The sequence below is a fragment of the Protopterus annectens genome, chromosome 4.part0, assembly GCF_019279795.1.
Source record: "Protopterus annectens isolate FY-2018-M chromosome 4.part0, PAN1.0, whole genome shotgun sequence".
NCBI classification, from domain to species: domain Eukaryota; kingdom Metazoa; phylum Chordata; order Ceratodontiformes; family Protopteridae; genus Protopterus; species Protopterus annectens.
Window position 1 is genome coordinate 607045269 of NC_056733.1, and position 18567 is coordinate 607063835.

The window sequence follows — 18567 nt, forward strand, 5'->3', positions numbered from 1 at the left end:
GGGGTCACTGATGGGCAGGGAAAGACTTTTGGGACTTTCTGAACCACATCTTTCCTCCCCTCTGAGCCTTGGGATAAGGCCTCGAGGGAAGCGAAAAACAGGCCCCAACAGCAGACAAAGTCTTACCCTCCTGCTCACATCTAGTGAGTGTGTCTTTCACCTTGGGTCCAAAGAGAGAGGACCCAACGAATGGAGCGTCGGTGAAGGAAGACTTGAATGCCTCCGCAAAGTGACACAAGCGCATCCAGGCTTGCCTCCTAAGGGCTACGACCTAACTCGCTGCCCTACCCGCCCCTTCAGCTGCATACGACATGAGCCTCATGGACAATTTAACAATGGATGAAAGGGTAGACAGCTGGGCGTTGACAGACTGCGTCAATGCCTCAGGCAAGTTACCCGACAGGGTATCTCCCAACTCCTTTATGAGATCCCTTTGGAGCCTCGTAAAGTGACATAAATAATTCAGCGACTGCAGGGTAAAGGTCGCTGACGTCAGGGTATGCATCCCGTACCTATCCATGCTCCTGAACTCCTTGTTAGGAGGATGGATAGAAGTAGATGCCTCTGCCACATCTTGCTGGGTAGCAGACGCCACCACCATAGCATCAACCGGAACTCCCTTGGTTAGAAACTCCTTGCCAGGGGGTGCAGATAAAAACTTGTTGGAGCGAGAAGGAACTGGCTCCACAGAATCACGGTGTTCCCACACCCTTCGACAAATAAGGTCCAGTAACTCATCGAAGGGTGGAGACACCCAGGAGGCAGAGAGTTGGGCTCCGAAGGCCTTGAGGAAGACCAACTCTTCCACGGAAGGGGTTTTGGATGGCCAGTCACCCCTCTGTCTCAAGATCTCCAGGATATCGGAGAACGAGACATCATCAGAGGATGACTTAGGGGACCCCTCCGCATCATTGAGGTCAGTGTCCGAGGTGACAGACTCATCTGGGGAGTCTATGTGCTTCCTCTTGCACAATTTCTTTCCTGGGGGGCTCCTCAGGCATGAACTCTGAAGGCTCCTCGGAAAACAGGGGACCACACAAGGGGGAATCCTCAGGCCTAGGAGCCGCGCTGTCCGAAGACAGGGGGGCACCAGAAGCTCTAGCTGCCGTGTCTAGGGAAGGAGTCACAGATTCAGATGAAGTCACTAGAGACTTGGCCAGCGCGCTCCTCATAGCCTCGAAGGCGGGCCCACCAGAATCTGAGGAGAGGCCCGGTTCCCCTAGCCGAGGCGCCAAGAGGAAGACTCAGGGCCGAAATCAGAAGCCCGACAAATCCCCCTCAGGCCCGGCTGAGGACACCCGAGAACCGAAACCTCTGGAAGGCACAGAAAGGGTTGGAGCTGAAGACGGTGCCGACAGACTAGCAGTGGGTCTCGGGACCGACTCAAGGACTTCACCCGACTCTACGAACTCCGACTCCGATGACACCAAGGTTATCGGAGGAGGAAGTAACAATATAGAAGGGGCTGGCTCCGGGGCCGGAGTCGAAAATAATTTGGATAAGACAGATGACTGGAGGAGCCTCTGGACCACCCTATCTACATCCGAGTCTGAAAGCCTGGAGGACCTGGAGGAAACAGAAGGGGGCCGAGAGACTTTTCCTACTGGCTCCGAAACAAGGCTAGGAGGCCGGCTCCGAATCGGCTCCAAAAGGATCGGGGCCGAAACAGACTTGACCAGAACCGAGACCTCTCGGCACCGATGGTTCAGGAGCCGAAGAAGCCGACCCCAGAGCAGAAACACTCTCCAGCGGCTCCGAGACCAATGGAGCCGATGAAGGAGACCCCGATTTAGACCCTCTATCCTGCAGCTCCAAAATCAGTGGAGCCGAGGAAGGGGATAGAGTACCTGATCTCTCATCCCAAGGCTCCAAAAACAGTGGAGCCGAGGAGGGAGACCCAGCTTTAGATCCTCTATCCTTCGGCTCCGAGGCCAGTGGAGCTGAGGAAGGGGACACAGATTTAGCCCTTTTTGCAGGTGGCTCCAACGGACTTGTCGGAGCCAAAGACTTCTTTTAACTCGATTTCGAAGAGGGAGAAGAAGCCAAAGCTTCCTCAAAGGCTGGTTTGATGAGACCCTTCAGGATAAGCTTATTTTATCCTCTCATGTAGGACACGAGAGGAGAAAGCATGGCAAATACTGCAAGACTCTTACAAGTGTTTAGCCCCTAAACAATAAACACAGATGGCGTGGCCATCTGTCAGCGACATCTTATAATTGCATTTCAAACATTTTTTAAAGCTCGATGGCTTATGTTCCTTTTCTTTGCCAGACATACTTACTGAAACACACTCAAAACACACAAGGAGGGAAGGGAGGGAAGAGCTCTAACTTAAACGCTCTACAAGAGATAGGGCAAAGGCCCTCTAACTCAAACGGGCCTAGCCCGCCAAACAGAAGGGATTACCACAACAATTCAAAAAGACAAACACAGTCAATCACAATTGAACTAACAATCAGATTGCTATTAAAATAGCTGTTTGAGTATAAATTATAAAGCTAACTGCCAAAAGCAACCAAAAGGCCAAAAAAGAAGGGTACTCAGCCACAGCCAAGTCGAGACCACATCGTTACTCTAGGAGCAGCAAACGAGATCTGGGGGTTTGGGCGTGGTGCATCCTGGGATAAGAGGTTTGGCCCAGCCAATAAGAGACTTTGTGCTAGTATATCGGCCGAGTCGGCTCCGAGCCCATCAGTTATGAATGTAGGCTAGATAGGATCGCATTACATCAGAAAATTCCCACTAAGTAATCTGAAATCGGTTTCTTCAGGCAATACTTTAGTAAACATTTTGATTGATTCATCTGCCTGCTTCAATACTGCTAAATAATCAGTAACTACTCTCCTCCACATTCCCGATGAAGCAGCAGGGTACTGGGGAAATCACAAACCAGCGATGATGTGGAGAAACAAATCCAAACACCAGCCAGTGTAGGAAGAAAAGTCTCACCAAGTGAATCAAACATGAGGTCCTGGGTCAGTGGCATCTGCCCCTAAAGCAGACAAGATGTCTGCTGTAATATGAAGATTACCTAGGGTACAGAAGCTAGCATTACTGCTTCACACCTCTTGGTATGCTGGTTTTCTACAGACTTTAGGTGCTTGTGCCATCTGTGTGGCTTCCATCTTTCATGTGCCTGCATGGACCTTCCTTAGATAATCCAGTTTCCATATTCTTCCTATATGAACGAGGGACACCAGATGTAAGGTAAAGGCTGGTAATCCAACGAAATATCCAAATCCAAACAAAACAGATAACCAGCCACAGCACAGCAAAATGTGTACTGTTGTTGGATGCACAAACACTTCCAGAGCTTCCAAATATATATAAAAATTCAGTTTAATTCTTCACAAAAATAAAAACAGAGATAAGTGCTTTCACCTCCTTTTACTACCGGCTGCTTCATCAGATCACAAAGGAATGATGTCAGGTAAGCTGGTCAACCTGTAACTTCCCTGCAAATATTTAAATGTGTGTGTGTGTGTTTGCATAGGTCCTGTAATGGTGGGTTCCTTTTGATAGCCTGTGGACTGCAAGTGTGCCCTTTGGAGCAAAAAAAATACACATGTAAAACCGTATATGTATCAAGTATGAGGTTGTGGTGCAGGGGATGGAATCTTTATGGTATGACTAACAGTCCCTGAACAATGGCCTACTCATCTCTCCTGGGTGGGGAGGGGGGAAATGAGCATGTGGGGACACATTGGCTGTTGCTTCTATCCTATTAGAGACTGGGAAGCTCATTGCTCATGCCTCTTGGGCTGGGACAGGGATGCTTTGGGGGAATGTCTCTTGTGGAAACGAGAAAGACGTCCTCTAGTGCCATCACACTGCATACACCCCCCCTACACCTTGCTGGGTGCATGTGTTAGGGACACGTGGAACTGAGAAGAAAGAATCTCCAAACGCCCCTGATGGCTGTCTAAAGTATAGTCCCACCCAGCTGATCCTCACCCTGGCTGGAGAATGAATGAGTTAATTAGGCCTGGAGTGGGCTGGTAAATTACAAACTGCAGAGGCAAACTGTTCAAAAACAAGTATGAGGTTAAAACACCTGTAAATATTCCTCTTATTCTAAGGTGTAGCAGTCTTGGAGTAAGTATATATAAGCAGCAGCGGTAGGGGCACGGCCTTCCAACACACTTCTGTGGTTGCAAAAAAATGCTTTAATTCTATTATGATGGCTTTTGCTTTTACAGAATTAATGTGATATTCACATTTTATTTTTCATAGCTGAAATCTGCAAAAACAGGTCTCACACTTACTATAAGGAGTCTTGCAATGAACTGGCATCTGATCTAAGACTATTTATTTGCCTAGCCCATATTAATTGGTAGGAAAGGCACTGACTCGCCTACAAACCCTAAAATGAATAAAGCAAGTGTTATAAAATTAATAAATGAATGAATGACTGTATATTATTTTTTCTATTAACCTTTCACATTTTATAAATGTTCCGTCTTAGAAATAACATGCTACCTAGAAAAAAGAGCAATGAGAATTAACCATAAGAGGAAAAGATACAAGAGGATCCAACTTTTTTATTTTTAAAAAGGTCTGCATTTTTTTCTACTAGCTAAACTGCTTTTATTAAATTAAGTATCATGTTCAGATAAGAATAACTGTAGTCATCCCCCTGACAAAATAAGGACTTCAACTTTTCAACACACACACACACACACACACACACACACACACACACACACACACACACACACACACACACACACACACACACACACACACACACACACACACACACACACACACACACACACACACACACACACACCTCCCCTATGGACAAGCTGAAGGAATGCCAGATCATCTACAGCATGTCTTTGGAATGTGGGAGGATGCTACAGCACCTGGCAAAAACTCACACAAGCACAGGGGCATGTGCAGATTATTTCAGTTCTTGGCTAGGATGCCTTTTATGTGTAAACAGCCAAATCTTTGAGGCAAATTGTCAACCACTATACCACTGTGTGGCCTATGGTAATAATCTTCCCTTGATAATCCTAGACAAAAATCAGGAGTATTCAACAAAATTAAGAGACATTACACAGTGCTTACTATTGCCAAAAAGTGAAAAGGCTTGGGACCAGCTATCAACTAGTGACTTGAGACTATGTGATGGCATGCCTTAGGGTTGCCCCTTTGCTGAAAAGATCTGGACAGGCATTCAGATATCTGCCTATAGTTATATATCATCTTATATATAATTTCTGAAGCAACAATTGTTACAAAGAGCTTCATCCAGTCACTAGGTTTTTCTCCATTGACAGACAAAGCAGTTAATCTAGCCTCTCCTAGAGGGAGGAGGAGAAATATGTCGTGAGGACACAACTCTCACTAATACATCCTAAGTGGAGACTGTACAACTGGCAAGAGCTGTTCACAGACAAAAAGTGGTCAGGGCTGCCTGAGTGGGTACATCATCTATGGAAGTCAGTAATACTGTCATCCCACACCCAATGCACATCCATCACTAAATTACTTACTGCAGTATGTGGGAAAGTTAGGGCATAAGCAAAAATCTCATAATGACTGTCTGTGTGAGGGTCATGCCCAACCAGCTTCCAGACGATGCAGAGGGTGACAGCAGTGTCTCTTTGGTATCCCAGATCATTGGAAGGTTGGTGGTGGTGGGTTAAAAAAAACGCTGAAAACAGATGCTTTGAGCAGCTGACTCTCTGATAACTGCAGATTTCTGATTAAGATGTGGTTTAGATTACTTAGCTTGATGAAGGAGCATTATTGAATGGCAAACAGCTTAAATTGTTGGAAAAGAATGGACCTGATACTTACAAAGCTGCTTCTTGGATTCATATAGTTGACTGATGCTCTGCTGAGGAAGGAGAGACCTTCCTTCACATATCTGAGAATAAAGCTCAGAGTTTGAACTTTGGCTCAGTTTGCAGCACACAAACTGCATCAGTAAGTAAAGAAATGACTGATCCTGAAAACAAGAATTTCTCCTACAACACATTCACAGGTGGTTGAATCTACTTCTATGTATTCTGCTAATTTATATCTGCAAGGAAACTATCTGTGGTGTGAATATCTTCTAAGAATACAGTAACTGTTAAAAGGTATGCAATTCAGAACACAATGCAACTAACACTAGGTAAGACTGCAATCCAAATTGTAGCTTCCTACAGATCCCACACCATGCCCAAAGATTCTCACTACACCTTTCTAAACATACTGGAAAATATTAAGATACAACCAAACACCCTAATACTGGGTGCTTTGAACTACCCTGCCATTAACTGGGAAACTACTTGGGTACCAACTCCTTTTCCCAACGGTTCTTGGAATTCATAAATTCCAATGCCCTGATTCAACTAATCCATTGTCCCACCAGGGGCTCCAATATCCCAGACCTGGTCATTACCAACATGGGAGATAGATGCTCCAAACCAGTGGTCATCACCTCATTGGTCAGGTCTGACCATAAGCAAATCACCCTTGACATCCACATCCCACTCCCCACCCCCGTAAGGAAACCTCCTTAAAAAACTTCTCTAAAGCCAACTTCATTCTACTGAAGTCAGAAGTGACAAACTTCATGACACCCATGCAGACGGGATCTGATAGTTTGATTGCAGAATCTTACACTAAGGTACTGCACAAGCACATCCACTCGTGCATGAATCGTGCCATCCCAAATAGAACCAAGATGCTCTACTCCAAAAAAAGGAAGCCAATGTGGTGGACCCTGCTATAAACAAATTATACAACAGAAGGAAGAAACTGTTGCAGAAAAGAGAAAAATCCCAGGATGCAAGAAACTCCCTCACCAGCCTCAGTAAGAAGCTGAGATCCCTCATAAAATCCTCAAAAGCTAGTTACGAAAATAAAATTGCCAAAGATTCCAAAGACAATCACAAGGCATTCTATAGTTATGTCAAGAATCTAAATGGCAATGCTCAGATCTGCTCTGAGCTTCAACAGAATGGTATTAAATATACTGATCCCAAGGATATTGGCAATATCCTGGCAGATCGATTTAGTGCCAATTTCACCCCCCCACCCCCTAAAGGACCCATCTCAATACCAAAAGATTGCCAAATTCTGGTAATCACGGCCACACAGGTAGAAACTGCACTCTCCAAAACTAAGAATACAGCATCCATGAGACCAGATGACATCCCAGGCTGTGTACTACATGAACTACAAAATGAACTGGCACCTTACCTAAGTGTCATGTTTAATCATAGCCTCACCTCAGGCTTCGTGCCCACTGAGTGGCGCACAGCTACAGTTATCCCACTCCACAAGGGGTGATCCACCTTGGATCCCGGGAACTACCATCCCATCAGTCTGACAAGCCTGATCTGCAAGGGCATGGAACACATTATCATGGAACTTATAAACAAAGACATTGGCAACGTTCAAATACTGGACCCCACCCAGTTTGGGTTTGTGAAGGCCTGATCTTGTCTCCTGAACCTGACTGACTTCTTCAAATCAGTCTCCAGAGCTGTGGACGAGGCTAAGGTGGTCCATACAGCCTATCTGGACCTCTCCAAGGCCTTCGACACCACCTCCCACTCTGGAATCATAGATAAACTTACTAAGCTGGGCATAAATCCCTACATCACTCGATGGGTTGCCAACTGGCTTACTGACAGAACCCAGACTGTAAAAGTAGCCAACTCCAGATCCAGCTCCAGACAAATGACAAGTGAAGTACCTCAGGGTTCAGTCCTGGGACCACTCTTGTTTGACATCTACTTCTCTTAAGTACAGGCCAACACTAAGGGACTCTGGCTAGCAATGTTCGCAGATGACTGCAAACTGGGAGCCATTATTGAATCCCGAAATGATGTGGATATTCTACAGAAGGGCCTTACACAACCAGAAGACTGGTGCCAGAGCCATGGACTCAAGCTTAATGCCAAGAAATAAGAAGTTATGTTCTTACCATAACGTTCCATGTGAATTGTTCATCTCGCCTTTGTTCTTACACATGGGTTCGGAGCCGATCCTCGGCTCCGAGTCGGCCGCATCACTAGCTCCGCATCTTTGAGAAAGCTTGAGGCACAGTAATATCCCATGATCCTCAGGTGCTAACCCTCAGATCTAGTTTGCTATACCAGAAGAATCCCTTTAGAACTGTGTCTAGAACACTTATAAACAGATACTACACAGTGTCTGGAACCCTACTCTCAAATAGAGGAGAAAAGATGCCATTACTAATGTACAATAATATACTAACAATATCTAGAAAAGACTGAAAAGGAATTCAGTTGAAACCGTTCTCCCAGAGTGCAGGACGGGGGATGGAGGGGGGGAATGTAAGAACAAAGGCGAGGTGAACAATTCACATGGAACGTTATGGTAAGAACATAACTTCTTAATGTGAAATTGTTCAGTCTCGCCGTTTGTTCTTACACACAGGTAGCATCCCTAGCTCCTTTTTCCTGGGTGGCTCAAGGGAGAACATTCCTGAGTACAGTGGAACCAAACGTCACCCTGTCCCTGGAGCCTTTGTCTAGTTTATAGTGGGCGATAAAAGTATGTGGTTTTGCCCAAGTTGCCGCTGCACAAATGGTATCTAAAGGCAAACGAGCAGTATGGGCTGAAGAGGCAGCGATCGCCCTTGTAGAATGAGCTCTGGGTTTGAAAGGGAGTTGCTGTTTTGATTCAGCATATACAAAATTTATGCAATCTGAGAGCCATTTGGATAAGGTAACTTTCGTTACTGCCTGTCCTTTCCTTTGGTCAGCATATGAGACAAATAGTTGGTCTGACTTTCTGTACTCTTTTGTCCTATGTAAGTAAAATCTCAGTTGCCTGTGAACGTCCAATTTGTGCAATGTGTATTCTAACTTATTGGAATGGTTTTTAAAGAAGGTAGGTAGTTTGATAGACTGATTGATGTTTTGAATCGAACAAACCTTCGGAAGGAAGGACGGATTGCGCAAGGTTACTCTATCTGGATGAAAAATCATGTACGGGGGTCGGATAGATAGAGCCTGCAACTCTGAAACTCTCCTGGCGGAAGTGATGGCAACCAGAAAAAGTGTTTTCCACAAAATAAATTTTAACGGAGTTGTGGCTGCTGGTTCAAATGGGGGCAACATGAGTTGTGACAGCATGAGGTTAAGATTCCAAGGGGCTATTGGATTACGAAAGGGGGGACAGAGGTGAAAGGTACCTTTCATGAAGGCTTTACAAAGCCTGTGGGACATAAGAGAACCATCTTCACGGCCAATATGAAAATTGGATATAGCCGCCAGTTGAACCCTTATAGTGGATGTTGATGCTCCTTCTTGAAAAAGTGTGGTAAGAAAATCTAGTATCTTGTGTACTGGAGCCCCAAATGGATCTATACCTTGTTTGGAGGCCCAGTCAAAATGGTTCCATTGCTGTTGTACAATTTCCTTGTAGATGGTTTGTGAGAAGATACAATCATTTGTTGTACTGCAGGGGATAGTAACTCCGACCTGGCTAAGATGGGAAGCAGAGCAGCCAAGCTGTCAGTTTGAGGGACTTGAGGAAGGTGTGAGGAACTCCCGACGAATGTGTCAACAGGTCTGGCTCCGGGTCCAGCATCCATGGTTCCTCCACTTGATGAGATTGAAGGAAGGGAAACCAGATTTGTCAAGGCCAGAATGGGGCTATCAGTATTATGGTCCTGTCCAGACGTTTGGCTTTCTGCAAAAACCTGGGAATTAGTGGAACAGGAGGAAAAGTGTAAAGGAGACCCAGGGGCCAATCGTATACCAGTGCTTCCCTAGGGACACCCCCTGGAGGGGGTAACAGGGCAAAATAGCTTCTGCATTTGGCATTCAATGGGGATGCAAACAGGTCGCAGCAAGGCTGGCCCCATCTGTGGAAGATCTCTTCCGCCACTTGAGGTTTGAGGGACCACTCGTGAGGGAACAGGATGGCTCTGCTCAACCTGTCCGTGATTACGTTGGAAGTCCCGGGGATGTGCGTTGCTATCAGAAAGCGTCCAGTGGACTTTGCCCATTGCCAAATTCTGAGGGCCTCTCTGCATAACGGGTAAGATCTGGTTCCCCCTTGCTTGTTTATGTACCAGACCACTGACATGTTGTCTGTCTGAACTGTCACTGTTCCCCGAGGTAAGGACTTGTGAAAGTGTTGCAACGCTAGAAACACTGCCCTCAGCTCTAGAACATTGATGTGCAGATTGTACTCCAAGTTGGACCATTGACCTTGGACTGTTTGTCCCTGAAAGAATCCCCCCCACCCTATCAGGGAAGCGTCCGTGGTTAGAGTTGCTACCGGACTGGGTAATACAAACGGTCGTCCTAGTGTTAGCTCTTGACTGTGTATTCACCACAAGAGATCCTTCTTGCAAAAATTCGTGATCAAGATTTTGTGAGACAGTGGAAGTTGTCGATACAACCACTGGACGAATAGCATCCATTGAAGAATCCTCATATGCATCCTGCCTAAAGGAACTACAATCAGGGAGGCTGCCATCAAGCCTAGTACTCTTAATATTTGTCATGCAGGGACTCTCTTGCTGTGTAGAAGGACTGAAATTTGATGCCTGAGGTCTGATGCTCTTGGTGGGGGGAGAGTAACTTGAGCCAGGGAGGTGTGTAGCTGTGCTCCTATAAATAAGATACGCTGTGACGGCGATAAGACAGATTTTCCAAACTTCACCGTTATGCCTAGTGAAGAGCAGAGACTGATGGTGTAATCCCTGGCTTGTAGAAGACGATACTCGGTGGTGGTGGATAGGAGCCAGTCATCTAGATAAGGAAACACCCAGAATCCCCTTCGTCTCAAGTGAGACGCTACTACTGCCATGCATTTGGTGAACATCCTGGGGGCTGAGGTGAGACCAAAGGGCAGAGCGCGAAACTGGAAATGACTAGCTCCCAGCCGGAAGCGCAGGTGATCTCTGGATGCCCTGGCCATCTTGATATGGTAGTACACGTCTTTGAGATCTATAGAGCACATCCAGTCACCCTTCTGCAGAAAGGGAAGGATTGACTGTAGCATGACCATCCGGAACTTCTCCTTTTTTACAAAGGTATTTAATTTGCTGAGGTCTAAAATTGGCCTCCAGTTCCCTGTTTTCCTTGGAACTAAAAAGAACCTTGAGTAAGTTCCGGATCCTATTTGGTCTGCCGGGACTGGTTGGATGACTCTGTTTTCGAGCAACCTTCCTATCTCTACGGTTGCCTAGTCTTGCAGACTGGGTGGAACGTCTGGGAGCTTTTTGGAGTTGGGTGGCATTTTGATGAAGGGAATGTTGTAGCCTCTGGTAACTATGCTTTTTACCCAGGAATCTGATGTAAGATTTAGCCAGGCTTCTGGGTATAAAGCCAAGCGACCCCCGACTGCCTCCAGAGTAGGACAGTTGGGCCTGCACTCAGGAGTGCTGGAAGGGCTTTCCAGAGAAAGTCTCTCTGTCGCCCTGATTTTGCGGACCCCCCTCTGCCGGCTGGGTGGCGTCTTCCTTCTTCCCCTCCTCTGCCTCTGGAGGCGTCACTTTGGGTGTGCTGAAAAGATCCCTGAGTCTTTCGGAACCACATTTTTCCTCCTCGTTGCCCTTTAGGGTAGGGTCTAGATGGGATGGAAAAACAGACCCCTACGGCAGACAGGGTCTTCCCTTCTTGCTCACACCTCGTGAGAGTCTCCTTTACTTTGGGCCCAAACAAGGAGGCACCATCAAAGGGGGCGTTGGCAAAGGAAGACTTAAAGGCTTCCACAAAGGAGCATAAGCGTAACCAGGATTGCCTTCTCAGGGCGATCGCAAAAGCTGCCGCTCTACTCGACCCTTCGGCTGCATATGAAATCAGCCTCATGGACAAGTTGACTATGGAGTTTAGGGTGTTAAGTTGCACTGTCACTTTCTCGGCGACAGCAGCATCTGTGTGTCCCTGGAGAGTATCTCCCAGTTCCTTAATGAGATCTCTCTGTAAATGCGTGAAATGTGTAAGGTAGTTGAGCGATCGGATGGAAAAAGTCGTGAACTAAATATGCGCTTCCCATATCTGTCCATCGTCCTAGAATCCTTATTAGGAGGATGGACAGAGGAAGATGATTCAGACATCTCTTTCTTAGTGGCCGCCGCCACCACCATAGTATCCATGGGAACCCCTTTTGTAAGATAAGATTTGTCCTGGGGGGCCGTCATGTATTTATTTGGTTTACGAGGGACTAGTTCCACTGTATCGGGCATTTCCCAAGCCCTCCGGGCTATTAGATCCATGAGATTGTCAAATGGCGGAGCCACCCAAGAGGTAGAAGGTTGAGTCCCAAATGCCTTCAGCAAGACCGATTCATCCACAGAAGGGGTAAGAGTTTGCCAGTCCCCCCTTTGTTTCAGGATTTCCAAAATGTTTGCAAACAAGACATCCTCAGAGGGGGACCATGGGGACCCTTCTGTTTCATCTAAATCGGTATCAGATGTGAGAGATTCCCGGGGGGAATCTATGTGCCTCCTCTTGCACAATCGTTTCCTTGGAACATTCTCAGCGGGAGCTTCTGGGGATGCATCTGAGGAACCAGAGTCGCCCTGTGGGGACATCTGAGGCATTGGATCTCGACGCTTGGTAGGAGCCGAAGGCACAGAAGCAGAACGCAGACCTTTTGGGGAAGGAGACGAAGATACTGATGAAGTATGTGTCTGATCAGACAAGACCTTCCTCATGATGTCAAAGGCACCGGTGCCCTGACCCGAAGATCTGACCTGATCCGAAGAAGGAGGTCGTTTCTCCGAAATCGGAACCACGGGCTCTGACACGGAGGACGGATCCAAACTGATCTGAGCCAAGGCACCGAGGGGAAGAGTCGGAACCGATATCTCGGTTCGACTATCCCCCCCGGAACCTAGGAAAGATCTTCGGCTCTGAGACTCTCCGGCTGGTTCCGAAGGAGTCGAGGTCAACGGAGCCGAGAGCACTACTGGAGGCTTCGGCACCGAGGGCTCTACAATCATCGGTTCTTCAATTCCTAGCTCCGATGACTCGATGGGTCTCGTAGGAGGAAGTGTTGAGGGAACAGGAATAGTCTCGAGTTTCGAAACCAGCTGGGACGAAACCTCGATTAATTTGGACAAAGCCGAGTTCTCCATAAGCTTCTGTACCACTCAGTCCACATCGGAGTCAGAAAAGGGCCTCGAAGAATGGGTCGAAGGGATCAAAGCCATCACCGAGCGAAGAATAGCAGATGGTGGTACCTCTGACACCGGCTCCAAGACCTGAGCCTCGGTCAAAGATAAACGCTTGACACCTGGTACCGAGGTCATAGGAGCCGGCATCCGAATCTGAAAAGAGGTGCTCGGAGCCGATGACCTGGGCTCCGACACTCTTGAAGACTTCGACCCCTTCGAAGACTTGGATACCTGTTCAGCCTTGTCCAGGGCCTCTTGAAAATCGGGTTTAAGCAACCCTCTGTCAACCAACTTCCTGCGCCTTTCCAGCATGACCCTCCCACTAAAGGAATGACAAATGGAACAGTCTTCCTGCAAGTGGAGAGGGCCAAGACAGTAGACGCAGGATGAGTGGTTGTCAGTAATGGACATCTTCTGTCTGCACTGACACCTTTTAAAGCCAGATTTGGCTTTCTCTAACATTTTGAAAAAAATCCAAAAAACACAGCACACTTAAGAAAAAACACTATATAATACTAAGTGTAATCATTTTAAAAGTTTGGAATAATAATCAACAATTTAAATCTAACCTAATATATATATAAAAATGCAAAACACACAGCACACTATGATATATATATATATATATATATATATATATATATATATATATATATATATAGAATAAAAAAGAGAAAGTCAAGGCAAAAAATTTTTTAAAATACTGTCAGTCCTGACAGAAAAAACCCGTAGGCCTTAACTAGAGAAAATTTAAACTAACTAAACTAGTCTAAATACTCACAAATAACACCCTATACTATATTACTTATTTAAACACTAAGATATGACTATAAATCTGTAGAAAAGAGAACTATATATCAAGAAAGTAGAAAAAAATATAGTGGCCCGAGCCTCTCAATGCGATCTGCTGCTAGCGGCAAACAAGATCTGAGGGTTAGCACCTGAGGATCATGGGATATTACTGTGCCTCGAACTTTCTCGAAGATGCGGAGCTAGTGATGTGGCCGACTTGGAGCTGAGGATTGGCTCCGAACCCGTGTGTAAGAACAAACGGCGAGATTGAACAATTTCACATGGTATAGTTATCCCCTTTGGAAAAAAATATGTACCCTTGAATTACCACATAGGTGGTAGTACACTAAACATCGAAAGTGTGATGACAGACTTAGGGACACAGGTGGACAGTGGTCTCAGTTTCCATAACCACATCGCCACAACAGTCAGGAAATCATTTTATGTGGAACACCTGATCACTAAGGGCTTTTCATCCAGAAAAAAGGAGGTCATTGTCCCACTGTACGCATCCCTCATTAGACCCATTATAGAGTATAATGCCCTATTTGGTATGTACCTCACAAGACATCTGCAACAGCTGCAAAGGCTACAGAAATACCTCACTAAAAGAATCACAGGCCTAAAGCAGATGCGATATGCAGACCGTCTAAAAAAACTTCAGCTATACTCTGTGGCATATCGTCTACTCAGAGGCGATCTCTGCTTAACATACAAGTCCATGTCAAACCCTGAGCTGTTGGACATGCGCCACTTAAAGAAATCCCAATTCCTCAGAGCCACATGCTCTAGGGATCTAAACCTTGTCATTACAATGAACAAAACATGCTGGTGGGATAGGTTCCTGACCCAGAGACTCCCCATACTCTGGAATAGACTGCCCATACATGTCAAGCAGAGCGCCTCTTTGGCCCTCTTCAAAAGGAACTTTGATGATTGGGTGGGAGACAGGAAATTCACCCCGGGGATCATGTCAGTCGCCCTGCTAGACAGGGGTCCAGAGAAGTAAATATTGTGGGAAGAAATATCCAGGGAATTATATTGGCTAGGCTTGTCTTTGTAGGGCCAATAGCCTAGTACCAACCTATGAACCTATGAACTTCTCTTGGACTTTCCGCTAAAGAATTTTAGGCCTTAATTTATTATGAAATGCTACCTTTGAAACAGTACAATTTGCTGAGGACTTTCCGGCTAAATGTGGCTTAAAGAAACTTTGACTCCCTGGGTACACTGTGACACTGTAGGCTTAAATTTACAGCCAAAAAGACATTATTTTGCATTTTGTAACAGTTGATAGAGTTGGCTCAGATTCAGTCTCATTTTTCAGTAGTATGCCATTCTGTTTTAGATTTACAAAAAATGCATGATGATAGACAGATTCAGAGTAACCTGGGCAATCCTGAAAATGCCTGCTACACAGTTTGTGCACATTCCTAGTGTGATTAAAGTTATTGGCTATAGGGCCTTTGTGTATTATACGGGACATCCTAAAACTTGCATTCATTGTGGGTCTTCTAAACATTTAATACAATAATTTCTCAAGAGGAAATATGCTCAGTATGGAGAATTTGGTGACAGTATACGTAACTGAAACATTTTGTAGGAAATGTAAGAGTACTGTGCACTTTTGTTTTGACTGGTATCAAAATAAAACTATTTGAAAAACACTGTAATTTACTTATCAGTCTTACAGTCCCACTAAGAACTATAATTATCTTAGGTGTACAAACAGATATGCAGAGTGCTGTAAGCAAGGATAGTGATATAGATGAGCAACTCCTAGCACAAATGTTATAGCTGCTGAGGATTAAAAAAAAACATTGGTTGGGTAGATACTGCTTCTTTTTAGAAGCGGAGTTTTGTGATATCAAAGATGGTGATTCTAACACTACCAGCAAAAGGGTAAAGAAAAGTAAAGTGAAGAGGTATATTACACAGTTTGCAAAAAACGGGAAGGATAACTTAACTGTCTGGTTTCATAATGTTAATAGTATAGTTAAAGAAAAGCAGCATATAGTTGTTCTGTTATGTTGCAAGACTGCTAATGCTAATATTTGTTCTCTATTGAATATCCATTTATTGAGCACTACACAGCAGCAACAGGCAGACGTCTTGTGGAGACATAATACTGTATGTTCATTACCTGGACAGAATTTATACAGTGGTATTGCTATTCTTTTTTTCAAAACAGTTACAAATTATTATTTATCCTGTTATTCCTATCTCACATTTTTTTTTTTGTTTTGTTTTATTGTTATATATGCTCCTACTAATTTGAAAGACTGGGAAACCTTGTTTCTTACATTAAAACCATATGTTTCCATCTCTCTTGATGTGATCATAATAGGCGATGTGAATTGCCATATTAGGAAAACACATGAAAAATTAATATGGACATTAGCATATTTAAAGTCTTATCTAGTTAACAATTAACACTGAATCACAGTTTAGGGTTAACTTATGGACTTTGTTCACTGAAGTTGATTATTTTGAATATTCATCTGACTTATCTTTGCATGACTTTCATAAAACTAAATTTCTGGTCTCAGATGATGCAGCCATAATATTCACTATATCTAAAAATAATACACATATACACATGGGAAAGGAGTTTAAAAACATACTGGCTATTTATTAGATACTGTATGCTGGAAGCAGGAAAGTATTAATATTTGGCTTGATCAATGTACACTTAATTGATTATTGTGCTCCTTGGTCTGAATTGTAGCTTCTTTATAAATTTAAATATAAAAAGCTTTATTTTATTATGGAACAAGAGATGTGGTCAGAAAAGAAAAAGGAATAGTCTAGGATTACCAAAGAGTATGAACACTCTTTACAACATAACATCTTTTCTACAAATCATTTAGAGAAACATCTGAAAGTTGACATATTGCACCATTCTGGATGTTAAAAGACACATCAAGCTATTTTCAAAGGGGAAAAAAGCAAATTAAGCAACCCGAAAAATGAACTGGTTAGACATGGATCAAGATTGTTCTTGCATTTGATATTGATGATCACAAGAAATAAAGGGGATGTATGGGACCACCTTTCTAAACTGACAGCCAGTAGCCAAATAAAGTAGTCTGGGGGGAATATACTTAGGAAAGCAAGATAATACAAAAAGAAAGAAAGATAATATAAATTTTGGCATACCTCAGTTATAAATCCTGCCTAGTACTCTTCCAAGAAAAACAATCATCACTGCAAATGCTCTCAATCCTTTTGCCAAATCCAGCCAGTTATCTGCTTCATATGAGGAAAAATGTCTGGACTTATGCATTGTCTTTCTAGGATAGCTCCCAGCAAAATAACAGGTGGACAGAAGGGCCCAGTTCAGAGGAAAAGGCTGTTCAGTGCAGCTTAGTAAAGGAGCATCCCCCTGTACCTTTCTTGAAGTTTGCAAGGGTGCTTCTCCCTTTCCAAGCAAAGGCAACTGCTCAGCCACAGAGGACATGACCAACTCTCAGTCCATAATGTCATCTCTAGGAGCAAGACAAGGGGACTAGGAGAAAAAGATGAGCAGTGTGAGGAATAAATCATGGCCACAGCATAGTCATCCATCAGTGGCAGAAGCAAGACAGAAGCTGGCATTAAGACCAAAACATCCCAAACAAGTTTTTTTCTTCTTGCAGCTTGGGGAAGAAACAATAAATTAAGTGGGACTCTCGTCCATGTCCTAGCCATGGACAGAGTCTCTTGGGTGGATAATGGAACTCAGAAAAGTCAGTGATATCACCTTAAGGAAACAGAAGTTGCTGAGGTAAAATTCTTTAGTCACAAGCAACAAACACACTAACCTTAGGCCCTCACAACTCAGTAATCCATAAGCAGCACTTTTTTCCTCATGGAATACCTAACATCTTTGAAGTTAGGGAATCCTCAAAGGGACTCAGAACCAGCTTACAGCCACAAAAAGTGTCTGATAAGCTGTCACTGGAGCTTAGAAGTGTCAATCAGTATTTAAAAAAAATCTTATTAATTTTTGTCACCCCCCCCCCCATCTGATAACAGCATAAAAACTACCCCCCCAGGTAAAACTTTCAGAAACCAGGAGTGAAAACAGCAGAAATGCACTGAATTAAATCATTCAAACTAAACAAAACATTTTTTACACGTGAAAGGCAATCCCAAATGTGGAGCTTATCTGCTCAGCTTAAAAGATCTAGCTGACCATCAATCTTACAAAGTTGAAAGGAAAGCGCACACTATGACTGCAAGAAAGTTCTGGTGTATTTGGTGACACAGACATTGGTCTTCAGTCCTTATGCTTACTAGTTGCTAGGTTGCATGGAAGCAGCCCTAAAGCTTTAGAAACCTGGCCTGCTAGTCCAGTTCTTGGCAGGATATCCCATATAGCTTCAAGCTACTGCAGCAGTGCTCAAATGATAATCAGCATTGGCATCTTAAAGGTCATCAAGATTAGCATGATAAAAGGTAATACATTACAGTGAACAGTAATGCAAAACATTTTCAATATAATCTGAAAAGCAGAAGCAGCCATAGTGAACAGTAAAAGTTTTACTAATGATACTTCAGTCTAACAAAATCATAGATTATGAGATAATTACACATTTCAACTCCAAATGTTGTCCCAAATTTTAAAAATAAAGATTTTACAACATGTCAACATTTAAAGAGACATGATAACAAAGCAAGTT

At 44.2% G+C, this 18567-nt stretch overlaps 1 protein-coding gene across 1 annotated transcript in view; it reads right to left on the reverse strand.

Moving 5' to 3' along the window:
- Positions 1-18567, reverse strand: part of DNAH10 (dynein axonemal heavy chain 10) — a 5879077-nt gene that overhangs the window by 3324239 nt on the left and 2536271 nt on the right. The window lies entirely within an intron of this gene.